Raw genomic sequence first — 15,093 nt, forward strand, 5'->3', positions numbered from 1 at the left:
TGCCTGCAAGAAGGGACTATGCAAGAGAGTCAGTTTTCAGTAAGCTAAAAAGGAAGAATCACCACAGAGTGCTCTATTCACAGCTTTCCTGGATGTCTGGAATGAGCTAAATGCTCCTGCTGAGTGGCATTGGATGAAAAGTTTTGGATGTAGAGACAGTTGCTACAGGAAAAAAATACTCTGGCAGATTTCAGACCTTGAAGAACACTTTGCAAAGTGGTCAAATCACTGATATGGTAAACCACAGCTATAAATACACACCTGTAATACAGTTGCTAGCGATTCACCCCTTCTCTTCCCAGCATGGAGACATGAGTATGAAACTGTACCCATGCTCCAATTACCCTGGACAGAAGGCGATTATTGCAAGTTATGGTGGGAGCTGCCAAAGCAGAAGTGCCTCTGGATGTCCTCACATGCCTCCTGCAAGGTTTAGGTGTGGGCTCTGTAGGTCAGTACTGGCCTGGTGGCACTGTGACACAGGGCTGTGCAGGATCAAACAAGCAGCAAACTTTGAGCTGGACTCTCAGTCACAGAACTTTTAAAGATGTCTGTGATGGACAGAGACCTTCCCCTGTCCTCATGGTGTGATTATTTCCTTGAGAAAAAAAAAAGTCTTTCTCCTCTCAAATTTCAAGCTACACTGCTAGCGACCTGCTGATACTGCCACTATGTTATTCAACTGCCCAAGAAGTTTTCATCCTCTTCATCTCACAGTTTGACAAAACATGTCATTTCATCAAGTGTCCATAAATCTTCCAGGAGAATGGGCACGTGTCTGATACTTCAACATGCAAAGATTGCCAGCTGGGAATGGAAACTGTGGCAGGGTTGGACTGGTAGCCAAAAGGAAAAGTAGTAAACCCAGGGATGCCTCTGTAGAAGATGAAATGTCTTTGCAAAACTAGCTGAGGCATAACAGTTGTTGATAAATAGAAAGACAGAGATGACACTTGTTCATTTGAATGTCAAAAGAGATGCTTTATGGGATCTGCGGAAGAGTCAAGAGCCTCCTCACAGCACAGATATTTTATATAACACCTAGTGGCAATGTGGCCCACACCCTGGCTCAAAACCCACTGTCTCCATGGAGCACTGGAACACTTGTGAAATGATAATTTCATTTTAGTTTCCTCGGAGGGGAATTTAACTTGTGTGCACCAAAATCACACTGGAATCTGAACCAAGATGCTGGAACCGAGGCAAACAGGGAGGTCTCTTCAAAACTGCACAACTGTTTCATCCCAGTGTCCCTTTGGAGGATAAGGGGAGACAAGCTAAGATTTTTTATGTTGCTGTTCTGCCCTTATGGCTGAGATGTAAGATTCATGCAATACCTACAGGATCCCTGATCTATTTTCTATGTTCACTTTCCCTTCTGAGGAATTTGAGTATTGGGATCCTTTTTGGTATCTGACCCACACCAATATAAAAGTTGGTATCTGGACCTGGGGACTTGGAAGCATCTACAGGTCAGTAACAAGGACACGACTGGTAGGCTGCCTCCCCTGAACATATGATGCTGCACTGAAGCTGGATGACCTCTACTGTGTGCCAAAAGGCCAAGTTTGATGGCAAACCTTCCATAGAGGGTCTTTTTAAATTATTATTTGGCAGTAAACAAGCCAAGAAGATGTCTCCCCAAAGTCCTGTAGTATGGAAAAGATTGAACAGAAGTAATCTAAGTAATAGGAGATTGTAAACTTATCCCATTGGACCTATGTGCTTTTTCAAATTTCTCACTTTTAATGATGCTTCTGGAACATCTGAACAAAGTAGAAAAAAATGAACTGGATTTTTTAATTTCACTAAAGTGTAAGAAAGGACTCTAGTTTAAATCAACTCTGTTACCTCTGTTTAGAAGATACATTTTAAAAGCAAATCTTTGACATAGAATTATAACTAATATAATATGAAATTAAAACTTTCCAATGCAGTGTCTGGCATTTCCTCTTTACTACTTCATATCATATCTTCCAGTTGGATTAGCATCAAAGAATCATCACAAGATGTTGGTGTGAGGTTCAGCTGCATGATCACATCAAATTTTTTCTTCACACCTGAGGGATTAACTCAGAATTAGAGTTTTAATAAGAGTTTTAAAAAGAGTTTTATCTACTTCGATCTTAAACACAAATATTCAAGCTTAATATATCTTTTTACACTTATTGTGTGATGATCAGTAGGAGATTTTTTTTCTCTTTTGATACATTGCTTTGGAAACAAGGTAGTCCAACATTTCAAGACGAATAATTGCTGAGATTTTGCAGATTATGAGGCACCAAAATGTCCTGCAATGCCTTGCCTGACAAATATATTTACAATCAGACTTGTTTAATCCTTAATTGATCATCAAGTCCCATTTACATGTAGGCAAGAAGAATCTTCAGGCTAACAAAAAGGTGACAGGAAACCACATAGTCAGATATTTGGATAAAGTGAGGTATTATACAGGCCTGAGTGATATTCTGCAAAACAAGGAAGAGTAAATGCCAGTTCAGAGTTCAGCAGGGCAGATGAGAAATAGTACTGCATGCTGCCTTCTCTGCCCCTGTGAACAGCAGTACCTGGGCTCAAGAGTCCCTCAACAGCTGTGGGCCTTGCAGGAAGCTGCTGGCAAAGTGTAGCCACGTGTGCACTGGGGCAAGCGAGGTCCAAGCACTCCACCCAGGACACAAAGAAGTCATTTCTGGCATGTAGGCACTGCTGGTTGATTGGCTGAGCCATAGGAGAGATAAATCAAAGCAAATCCAGCTTTAAACTCATTGTGCTATCAGTGCCCTGCTGTGCTGGTAGGTCATCCTTGTTTTCCTCTCCTCTCCATTTTGAACAGGTTAAGGACCACATTCCCAGCCCTCTACCTGCTCTTTCATGAGCACCTGTCTCACAATGTTGTATCTCAACTCTGGGGAAAGCCACTAGCTTCCAGTGGCAGTGGGTATTTATGTTAATTAGTGAATAAGAAATTGAGCTCTGCTTGATTTGGATTCCTATAGTTTATCTGCATTAACTCATGTGCTTAGAGATAGTCTGCTCATCATCCTTCTCTTTCTCCTATTGTGTGCAATACTCACTTATTTCCTATGCTGAAATGTAGGATGTTTCCAGATGTCTATGGAATGGAAGTAAACATGTCTATAAAGGGATATTCTACATAAACAAATGATTCTCTGAGGTGTGAGAGTATACTAACATAACCATTTGTGCATCTGAACCTCCTCTGATTCCTTTCAGACCTTTTATCATATACAACATGCTTCAAGTGTGAGAGTATTTCCGAATTTGTAGTTGAATATTAACCATTTCCCATTTATTCTCTCAGAAAATCTGTTTGGGCATAAGGTAAGGAGAAAAAAAAATGGTGAAGATACCATACCATAGAGAAATCAGTGAGATTTTTAAAAGTTGTCAGATTAAAATATATCATTTTCTAAGAGACAGCAGCCAATATCATATACTTCAGGAAAAGCCTCCTCCAATGTCCACAAAGATTCTTTCTGATGCTGCTGATGGTATTCTTTCCTGATCCAGTAGTAATATAAAAAGTTTTCTGTCCTTGTGTATATCTGAAAAATGACACCTACAATGGATTAGGAAATTATAAAATAGAAAAGATGAAGTAATTTCTCCACATGAAAATATTAGGATTAATATTTGTGGTGATGGTGTCAGAAAAAGTAATCTGAAAAGTCATTGATCATACCTTGACTGATTATGTAAATTTATACATCTGCACTGTTAAGGAAGCTATTCCTTCATTTCCTTATCTTATTAATTTTTTTTCTTCATTCCACGATATCCACTCCCCTAAACAAGGGATCTAGTCAGGGTAGAGAGGGAAAGTAGGAAGAGTGGAAATTTCTAGTGGAAAGGTATGGCTGTGCAGGTTGGCAGGCAGATTAGCCAGGTGATGAATGACACTCAGGAATGTTTGCACACTGTGCCTCATTAATTGCTCTCCATGAAGTAGTGAAGTAAAGAAGGAAAGGCTGGTTTTATTTTGATCTGAATTGCTCACATGACCAAAGTTTCATTTCATCAGACCCTTTTGCTTGTATGGCTCAACTCCCTATCATTCTATCAACAAATAGTCTCATTTTTTTTTCTGCTTTTTATGTATTGTGTACATTTTACTATTCAGGTTTTTTTTAATTATAGTAATGTAAGTTTGTGGATGCAAAAGGAAAGCAAAGTCCATGCTTACTATCCTTGAATCATGTACTGCCTGATAGAGTGCAGTACAAAACACTGTCCATGTTGTAAAATCAGAGAATATCAGAGTGAATTATTAGAGGAGAACATATTCAACCACAACTTCCCTTCACTCAATTCAAGTCTTATGGAAGATCCAATATAAACATTTGAAACCTGGACTCTGACACCATTTTATTCCTAATGAAGGACAAAATGGAAAACTTCAGTCAGGCACAATGCAGAAGTCAGTGGTGGGCAGAGTCTTTCTTCCAAGGTACAGCTGTGAGATGCTGTAGACAAACGTAGGCGTGCACAGGTACTTATTTGACCTTTAATAATATTTTTTTCCATGTCAAAGCTAGATCTTTTCCCAATCCCTGTGCCACTAATATCTAAGCATCCTCTGAGGGCTCCCTACCAAAGGGACTCCCTATAGAGCCTCTGTGCCTCTGCAGTCAAGGCTTTAGGACTAACCATGCCCCCTGGCAGTAAGCTCCCTCCTCAAGGCACTTTTGTTTCTCTTCTTGTGGGTTGGAAGTGAGGATGAGTAAAATATGGTCTCTGAGCATTCTGGCAGGGGTGCTATGCTTCTGCTCTTTCCAGCTGGGGCCTGCAAATTCATTTCCTCAAGTGAAGGGACCTTCTTCAATTTTAGATTGTGCAGCTTAAAGTGCATACTCAGTAGAAAGTCTTGGACACCTGCAGTGCAGTCCACTTTGCTAATTAAAGCAGAGCTGTGTTTAATTCACTTTGACAGCACACTTCTTCCCCCTGTTATATTTGTAACAGCAGGAATTCTACGCGCTGGCTAACAGTTGAAACGCTCAATTACAGAAATTGCCCATCAGTCTTCATGCCTCTTGCCATGGCCAAAACAGTGAAAGCACTGAAACTTATCTGACCAGATATAAAACTGGGCGTGTGCCACGAAGGCTTTCCTGTGCCTCCAGGCAATCACAGGCAGCATAAATTTGAGCATCAAGCAGGAGACAGAAGCATAACTACAGATGTTCTTAATGTCTGCCAAATTCCTCAATCCTATTTAGAAATAATCACTGTTCTTTCTGGTCCCTTGAGCAAATGCTTAGAGTAGATTCAACTAGTTACCTAACATAATAAAGTGAAAAAGAGAGTAGGTGTGTGGTGTGAATCCATGGTGATGCACAGACTAGATGTTAGACAGGGAAAGAAATTAGGTTTCCTTCCATCCGTCTATCAGCTGTTAGGATGTAACCAGAGAAAATACAGCTTGGTACAAGAAACTGGAACGTACAACAGTGATATCCATTGAGACACATTAAAGAAAAATAGAAAGCAATAGCATCTGGATTTGTGAAATAAAAAAATAAAAGAAGCATTGCTTTTTGGCAAAAAGAGAAATGCTGATAATTTTCTTCCACCTACATCTACACCTCCTGTGTCTGCTCATTCACCATCACAGCCCTAGGGTGCTTTTAGGACAATGGTCCATAAGAACCTTCAGAATTCCAGAAAAGTGTTTGATACTGCTATGCTGGTTCAGTATGCACAGCATTTAACCTGCAGCTGAAAATGCAACACAAGAATTCATTAGGTGCCACTGCACTGCTATGAGACATGAACGGGTTGCCTTCTCTATTTTGCAAATAAACAATAAACAATATGAACTATTAATGCTCAAGTATAAACCTACAACAGTATTAGCAAAGACCATTGCACAGTGCAGCTTTCCTCTGTACAACTGTCTTTTTTTTCTTTTTTTTTTTTAATATGCTAACCAGTTAAAAAAAGAAAAAGGATTTCAAGATAATAAAATTCCAGGAATTTTTCATGTAGGCTATCCACAGCCTCATGACATGAGTCTCTCTGAACACTAAATGAAGACAGGATGAGCCGCCTACTGAAGGAGACTTTCTCTCTGTCCTTCTGTCTCTCTTTCTGTCCCTCTCTCTCTCTCAGCTTGGCCAACTGCACATGGCTCTTAGGCAGTTTTGAGAGGACACCCATGTAAGAACAGCACTAAATGCTTGAGTTTATGCAGAAGCTGAGGCCAGAGGGCAATGCCGACCCAATGCTAGGCAAGGAGGCTGCAGACCCCAGCTCTGGCCTCTCATGTCTCTTTCTCTTCTATCATGAAGCAATGAGACCCTTGGTCAAAACACCTTCCTTCCTTCCAGGAGCAGCCCTTGTGCTCCTCTTCTCTTTGTATCTTCTGTGCAAGCAGTGGATACTTTATGACTTTTGTTCATTCAAGTACACTATCCAGCTCCTATTGAGAGGAGAACCAATTACCCTGGAGTGATTTCAGACATTAAGCTAAAATTGGTAGAGAGATGCCTCTCTGGGTGTTTTTAGTTATTATTAGACTTTTAATGTCAATTTTAAACATTTTTTCCAAGTATTTGTGTTCCTGACTATACAAGGGTTAAGCACACAAATACCTTTAAATCTGTCTTTCCTAATCCATGCTGAATATGCATTACCACCTTAGCTGAAACAAGACAGTTGAAGGGTTAATGCTTGATCTAAATCCTCAGCTGAAATATATCAATGCTGGTCAGGTGCCTGCTCCTTTCTTTTTTCCCAAGAAAAGTATTTCCACAATTGAAAATATTTTTTAACTATTTTCTCTAATGAAAGAGTTGCATTGACAAATGGTTCACAAGCTATTTCACCTTCTTTGGCTTATTCTTCTTGTGCCTGTTTGTTTTTTTAGCAAGCACAGAGAGCCAGGACAAGGCAGCCGACGTAAAAGCACAACCTTTTGTTGTTTTATTATACTTGCCCAGTGCCCTGGAATTTTATTTCCATGACAGCCTTCTTGAATGGCATATTTGCTATTTCCAGTGTACTCTGCGCGTGTTTGCGTATGAGTGTGTGAGCGTGCGTGTGTGGGTGTGCCTGCAGAACAATTCCCATTGATGAGAAAGGCCAGGTTTTTAGGAGATGTTATGAAATACTGAGAAGGAAATAGTGCCTGTAGCTGCCAGAACAAATAAATTGTTAATGTTTACAGCTCACAAGTTTTCAGAAGCCGGGCTGTTCGGGGTGGGTGTATGCACATGTATGTGTGTGTACGTACGCGTGTGTGTGTGTAAATAAAAAGGTTAATGACTCACGCCGTGTTTAGTCAATAAATGAGTGAAAGAGCCCAGGCTGCAGGCATCAGATAGCACACATGCCTAGTAATCATCACCCAGAACCCATAAACTGTGACATTTCACTTGCTTGGGACTTTGTGGCAGTCCTGCTATCGTCATTACCATTTATTGGGTCCTTTATAATGTTATAAAGGACATATTGCTGCTTCTTTTGTAAACAAAAGTATAGTGCATGTTTACAGGTGAATAGTAGTACTTAAGATAACTGACTTTGTTTTATCACAATTTGTTATATTGTTTACTAGGAGAAGCCTAGTAGCTGCTTTGAAATTGAGGAAGTTTGAAGTTCCCAGAAATCATTTGTATTTAAGGAAATGATTGAACAACTAGCCAACATCCACTTTTGCATAAGAGCTCATTGTGTCTTCATTTATGAATAACTGACAGGAAAATTTCATATGGAAAAATTCCTCCATTGCCCACACAAGTGGACCTGCCATTAAAAGCTAAAATAAATACTAAAAAAATGAAGAAACTGTATCTGAGCACAAAAAGAGAGCTCTGATATTTTAGATGATTAACATATTTACAATAAGGAAAAGAAATGGCATTTGATTACTCTTCACTCCTTATCCAGGAGTAAGACCTTTAGTTCTATTGTCTGGATTTGCACTCAGACCTCAAGCTCCACAAGCACTGAAAGCTCTGAAATAAGTGATGTTTCTCTGTAGCTGAGAGCTGAGGCTTTCCCCCCTATATGGGATCCTGAAACATTCACTGACCTTATTATCTGAAGCCATGCAGAAACTCCTTCTAAAACATCCAGGAGTTCATTCTCCCTGAATAACTGAATGAGTATTTTTTCTCTATGGAGAGAAAAGTATTTGAATATTTCCAGACGAAGGAGGAAATTGAACCTTTCAGACATCCAAGATTGACACACCTTGGATGTCTGAAAGAATAAAAGTAGATTTTTTTCCATGTCATTTTTCCATTCAACGCCTACATCTATCGTTTGTTTGCCATTATCTTATTGTTATTTTTAATTATATTACTTGGAAACAAATAAAACATTTCATTTGTTTTAAGGGGTTTTTAATGGATCACTTCAGCAAGAAAATTGGGATCCCTCTGTGTGTTAATGTCACAGCAATCTCCAGCTTTTCCTCTCAAAATCTGGGTTGCACCTGTTCTATTTTCCTAATTTGAAACTGTAGCAATAGGAAAATAGTGCTCATTGACAGCCAGAACATGAAGTCCCTGACTATGCATAAAAAATACTTGAGCAAATATTACACCTTCCAGATGTGGCTGCAGAGCATGAGCAGAAAGGATTCACCCTCTAAGCTCTGAAGTCCTGACTTAAATAAAGAGCAAAAGTCACACTAGAATTTCAGTAATTCTTTGCTGCTTTATATCAAAAGAATTTTTAGAATTTTAATATTATATATATAAAGATATGTATATGACTTTCATCAATCACCAAATTCCAGTTAAGTTTCTTTCTTCTCTGTCATTTTACCAGATTTAATCAGGGATTAAAGCTGTGACTTGGTCACCCCTGGCAAGAAAGGTTCATGCATAAGGAATTGCGAGAAGTGCAGACTGCTCTGGCAAATTCAGCCACATGTACCTTTGAGCCTGGAACACCAAAGGAAGCACAGGCAGGAGGTCTGCCTCTGAGGGGGCCCTGCTAGCTCTGCTGATGCAGATTCTGAGTACTCCCAGCTGGTGTGGAGTTGGTTGATATCCAGCATTTGAGTCCACTTGCAACATACTGGTTTGGCACTCACACGGGGATTAGGTACGGTTGCACCTGAAAAGGTTGAAGTTAGAGGATTGTATGTTCCTATCAAATTACATGAGGGCTTAGAGCTCCAAACCTCAGCTGATTTGGCTTCTGAAGTCCAGTTAGCCAAATTTTGGCTGCTTATAATATATGCAGCATCCAGAAGCTCATCTTCTCGTGTCTTCATTTTAGCACTCTCACTTTCAAGAATGATATCAACAAGCAGACCATCAGTGAAGATGAAATCCTGCTTCCTTATCCCCTCTCTAGAAAGACAGAATTCAACTTCAGCTTGCATTTGTGTGTTTGTAGAGATGAGAGAACAGTCACCACCGTTGCGAAAATAAAGACACACTTTGCCAAAATCTGGGGTGATTGGGAGCAGAGGTTCTTTGTGAGCTATAGAATAATGTTGTGGGACAGAATTCCTACATGATATGAAGGGAACATGGCACTCATCTCTGCACACAGAACTGCCCTGACAGGTCAGAGCTGAACAGTAGTATTGTTGGAGAGGTGTTAAAAACCTGCACAATGCAATACCAAACATGCACTCCATGAATACACCAGGTGAAACCTGCTGAGCCTGTGCTCATGGCTGCCTCACATCATGTGACAATACCCTTGAAAAGAGAGAGGTGACTTACAGCCTTTAGGGTCATAAATACCAGCTTTTCTCCTCATTTTTCATCAAGTACAACTTCAAAAAGCACTGTGGAAATTCCTTCAGTATTCCTAAGTATGCAGATTGGGGGTGTTCAGGGGATTAAAGAGCCTACACAGCCCACACAGTAAATATATTTGTAAAGTACTGCTTAGGTATCTGAAAAATCATGGGACACCTCAGGTTTCCATAGCAGTACAGCTACGTCTTCAAGTTGCTTTGTGTTCCAGTTACAGATATCTTTTGCATGGCTGTTGGCAAAAGCAAATTAAGGCAGTAATAGACCCACTTTCATCAACATTTGACCACCCCCAGACAAGTAGTGTCATGAGCTATATATGCTTGTTGATCCATAATTTCTTGACTCCCAGCAGCTGCTTGCCCTCCTCCCACCCTTTCCTCTCAGGATACTTCCTATTTGAAAGGTATCACATGTCCAGGGCAGATTTTGCCATCTCTGGTGCTGAGCTCTGACTTGGCAGCAGAGACTCATTGAATCATGTCAGTTCTGCTGCCAGCTGTACTCTTTCCCCATGTTCAGCCCTCTAACAAAATGACCATGAACTCACGTACCTTGCCAGTTTTCCCTTAATTCTTATTCAGCAAGCCACAAAGCAAAAGCAATCCAAAAAATAATTTATCACTCTGGTTCCTGAAGCATGTAAAAATTAAAATGCCATTGAAATGTATCTCTTATAGAAAAACAAGAAGCTTGCCAGGAGAAGTTTGTGTTCTTCTTACAAGTAATTGCTAACATTCAGTAGAAGTTCTGGGGTATATGAGAAAAAAGGGTAAAAACTGACAGAGTACTAAAATCAGTACTAAAATCCCTCTCTTGTTCTTACATGCATTCATGCGAAAACACACTTTCATCACAATTTCATGTGAACTTAATACAGATAGAAAGGTTACCAGTGAATGTTTCTATAGAAGGGTGGAACATTTGCAATAGAAGTTACATTTCATTATAAAAATGTTTTGTTGAAAAATTCCAAACCCTCCTTACTAGATAAGCACACAGTCCTGAGACCCAAAGTGCTTTTCTTAAAGCCTGTCACAAGATTTTTAGAACTGTAGCTATGTATGACGAATATTGTTATCTATTTTGGATTAAACAGAGCTTCTAGGGACTGCTGGAAACAAACGTCTCTGTCAGCATACAGGAAAAACATTTTTTTTCACCATCTGAACTGTAATGAAAAACTGCTCAACATGCAACATCAATAGTAATGTAACATCAGTAATAAAAATCAAAAAATGCTAAGATAGACAAGAAAACAGAGGAGAATATGGATATGTAAACTGGGAGTATGCCAAATCATGGTAGTCACATCTAAGAACAAAAAAACAAAGCCAAACAAAGCCTAAGCTGAGGTTTTGTGCCAATGAGCTAAAATCATGAGAATTTCATAGAAACCTCTGCATCATGAGAGCGTGAGATAGTTCATGCATGGAAGGAGACAAGTAAGAGAGACTAAGTTACAAAGAGAGACAAAATACTGGAAATTTAAATGGAACCTAAACTGGGAGACTCCTTTTATGGGTGTCAGAAGAGAGGAGAAAAGGGATGGCACGTGAAATTGGGAAACAACATGTTTAACCATGACTTAAAGGAAATTTTCTTTATGCACTGTGAAATTATCTATTAGGACTGCTTGCTAAAAGACAATTGGAGCAAAGGGCTTAGCAGGATTTAAAAAATGATTACATACAGATAATGAGAACATTCATAGTTAATTAGACAGGATAAGTAATGTAGAGGACACACAGTTTGCAAGAGCATAAGAGAACTACCAGCTAGTGTAGGTTAGGTTGGTATTACCCTCACAGAGAGATTATTCTGCACCTGCTCCTTCTGGGGTTTTGTGCACCTTTACCTGAAACATTTTTTGTCAGACTCAGGATGACAAACCAACCTGTGGATCAGTGCTGTGTTGGCAAATGGCAACTACCATGCCATAAAGGCAGCAAGGTTAGATGTGGGAGGCCTGTGAGAGGCTGAAACCAGCACAAAAACAGTATTTTGCTCTGCCCTTTAGAAAATGTGCTGAGTTGTTGGGACTTTCATGACCTTGGAAGCCTTTGTTCTGTGCTGGACTGGGGCAAAATGGGCCAAAAGAAGTCTGGTAAGTCCTGCTTGGGCTACTGTGCCCAAGCAGGGTTTTTCAAAGAAAACAACCTGAGACTGGGCCAGATGAACTCTAGGACAGATCCCAATGGACCCTGATGGATGCACCCTCTGGCAGCAGAGGCAAAAACAGCTCAGGGGACACCTGCTGTTCACTGAGTGTCTCATGGCACCTTGGGGTCTTGGTTCCCTGGGCTCCTTTCCAGCCCTCGGTGTCTTCTCTGTGAAAGCAATGAAGAGAAAGAACAATGTTTTCTTTCTTTCATCTCACAGCAGAGCTGAGGACTGGGTGAAACACTAACCTGGAACTGGGGGTTGGGAAGAGATTACTGATTTGATAACAGACAGTCTCAGAGTTGCACTGGTCCATTTTAAAAGGATTAGAAAGTCATAGCTCTCAGCCCAATCCAGTGAGGTATAAATTTCCCTCCTTCTGTGTCACAAGTTTCTTTTACCTTTTCAGGGAAATGTACCTGCAGAGAAGAGTCTTTCTATTCATTTGCCATAGCTGTACAGTATTTACAGGGGTTTTGCCACTCAAAGAGTGTTGCTATGATCACAGAATTGACAATCTGACCGACTCTCAGTCATGGTGGGATGCTGATCAGATGAGGGTTACAGAAGAATTTTTAGTCTTTTTACAAAGGCTGGGAAATTATTTTTAAAAGTGCAGTGAAAATAGAAATAAAAAGTAAGTTTGCTACACTCGTTAAGCCTAATTACATGCAGCATTGTGAAGTAGATTACAATAAACATATAAAAAGACTGTTTGCCCTTTGTGGGTCATTCTAGGGGCTTATTGAAAGATGAGATAAAGTTAGGTATAGTCCTCTGCTAGCTGTTTTACCAGCAGTCTGGCCACCCATTATTTTAGAATTGATCTTAGAAGATTATATAGGATTTGAAAAATCCAGTCTGTAGTATTTGAGGAGCTCTGTTCACTCAACATTTCATACTTCTTCAAGCCTACAGGCAGTAACAGCATACACTGTCTTCTTCAATCCTCTGAAGAAGAGTCTTTTCCATTCCTAAATCCTCATGTTAACTAAGATTTTAAATAAAACCTTTTACCTTAAAAACTACAGTGTAAAAGTAATGTTGAAAGCATATGCTTGACCTTAAAAAGACTTACATTCTTACAATAACTTTTGGAAGTGTATTTTCATGGCTTATACATAATAAACAAATAAATTGCATTGCACCCTAATGCCAATGTAATATAATTCTCAGTTGTCATAATAATTGTACAAAATATTATATATAATCTTTAAAATTTAAAATGTAGATACATAGAGAGGATATGTGTGATTTAATGAGACAAACATAAAATGACCTAATTAAATTGTTTTTCACAAAGTGCAACCTGACTAATACATGCATAGCCTATGAAACCAGGCATACACAGAGCATAACATAGATATTTCTAACCAGATCAAGGCTTAAAATCTGCAAAAAAACCCCATGAAATCTTTAAATTATTGAAAGGGAACTTTGATGCTTCTCTGCACATTTCCATAATAATACAAAATATTTTTAAAACTCAATTTTTCTTTATGGGGTATTTCTCCTATTTTCTCAAAGAGCAATTAAAATTTTGGGATGTCCATACAAAAATTCATGGATATTTTTAGAATTCTGTACTTTTCCAGCTGAAATCCAATATGCCATATTATAAAAATTGTATCAGAGATTTATTGTTCTTGCTTACCTATTTTCAACCATATCCATTCTGTGTTTGTTCAATTTATATGTTGCCAGTAAACAGCATGATTTGCAACTGGCAGAGATCTCAACACCAGCTCTGTGTAACAGGATGCAGAGATCCTTTTATGATTCTGTTACAAATGATGCGGCTGGGTAATGTCAGATGCCCTCATTTTTAGTTAGAAGTAACTGAAATAAATCCACATTTAAAGATATACCTGTCATCAGGGGTGGTGCTTTCTGATGAAACAGCAGCTGGAATACATCTGTATAGGAGGTTGTTAAAAGATATGTAAGTCTACAACCACAATATCATTTGGGAAATAGCTTTTTGCAAATTAAGATACTTCCTATGAGAAGATTTTTTTGGTGATTTTTGAAAAGATGCTAACAATATCACTGATCATGTTTAATGCTGGAGAAACCTTTTAATAATTCCAGATTGGTCCATGATATTGTCAGTGAGTGAAAAAGGGAATATGCTCATGCTTATTCAACAGGAAAGGTAGTGTGAAGAAATCCTCTGGCCTTGTTCTGATCTCAGTTACACTGCATGAAACCAGATTAATTCTGGAATTAGTCCTCAAACAATTCAAGAAAGATTCAAATTGACCTTGGAGTAAAAACAGCCCAAGAGATGTTCTTTCACTGAGCTGTAATCTTTCAAGTTGTTCTTCTTAGGTGAAATAAATTCTTTTTAATCTCCTTGGAAATGCTTTTGAAATTTAAGGAACGAAGTTTATCTTGTCATCACCACTTTTAATAAGACTCAAGCCACTTGCTTGTTCCTACTGCTTGAGTTACAATAGACTTAAAGATATCTCATAACCTGTCAGTAGTCTGACTGGTGTCACTGCATAAGAAGCTACTCACCATCACTAAGGGAATCACAGTTTTTATCAACAAGCTTCGATTATTTTCTGAAATGTTTTTTCTTTTGACTATTTAAAATTCCATATTAAAGCACATTTCAATCATATATTTCCTTTTAAAATATCCTTTATTTATACACGCCATTCTCATGTCATCTCCTTGATGTTCATTACCCAAATGCAGTCTGATGATTTTCCACTTAGACAAGAAATCTAAAAGAGGACAAGGGAGAAGACAGCAGTAACTCCATAGACTGCGACTGCATGCTAGCACTGGCCAAATTAGTCATATTTGCGTGGTTTCTGAAACTAAGATGGAGAGACAGATGATGATTCCCCAAGTTCTTTTTGTGCCTCTTCATAAAGATCTCACTGTATCAGCATTACTTATATGAGGCTGTATCTCTGTATATAAGGTTATGTGCTCCATAGGCATGGTGCTTTCATGTCATTCCTTCATCCTTCACTGGTTAAAATATGATATTTGTTTCTAATCCGGTCCCTTTCCTTTGTTTCAAATGCATTTCTCCATCCCTATGAGTCCACCACTCCAGATGAGACCCAGTCCTTCCTCAAAAAGCAAGGGTGATGGGCTGGCCAGGTAAGGTGTAACCTGCTGCCTGGCTGCAGATTAACCCTTGATGGTGCTGTTACCTATGGTG

The 15,093-nt window shown here is 39.1% G+C and overlaps 1 long non-coding RNA gene across 1 annotated transcript in view; it reads left to right on the forward strand.

Annotated features, from left to right (window-relative positions):
- LOC134548217 (uncharacterized) overlaps positions 1–15,093 on the forward strand; it is a 45,620-nt gene that overhangs the window by 17,076 nt on the left and 13,451 nt on the right. The gene's annotated exons all lie outside the window — the stretch shown is intronic.

The sequence above is a fragment of the Prinia subflava genome, chromosome 3, assembly GCF_021018805.1.
Source record: "Prinia subflava isolate CZ2003 ecotype Zambia chromosome 3, Cam_Psub_1.2, whole genome shotgun sequence".
Classification (NCBI taxonomy): Eukaryota; Metazoa; Chordata; class Aves; order Passeriformes; family Cisticolidae; genus Prinia; species Prinia subflava.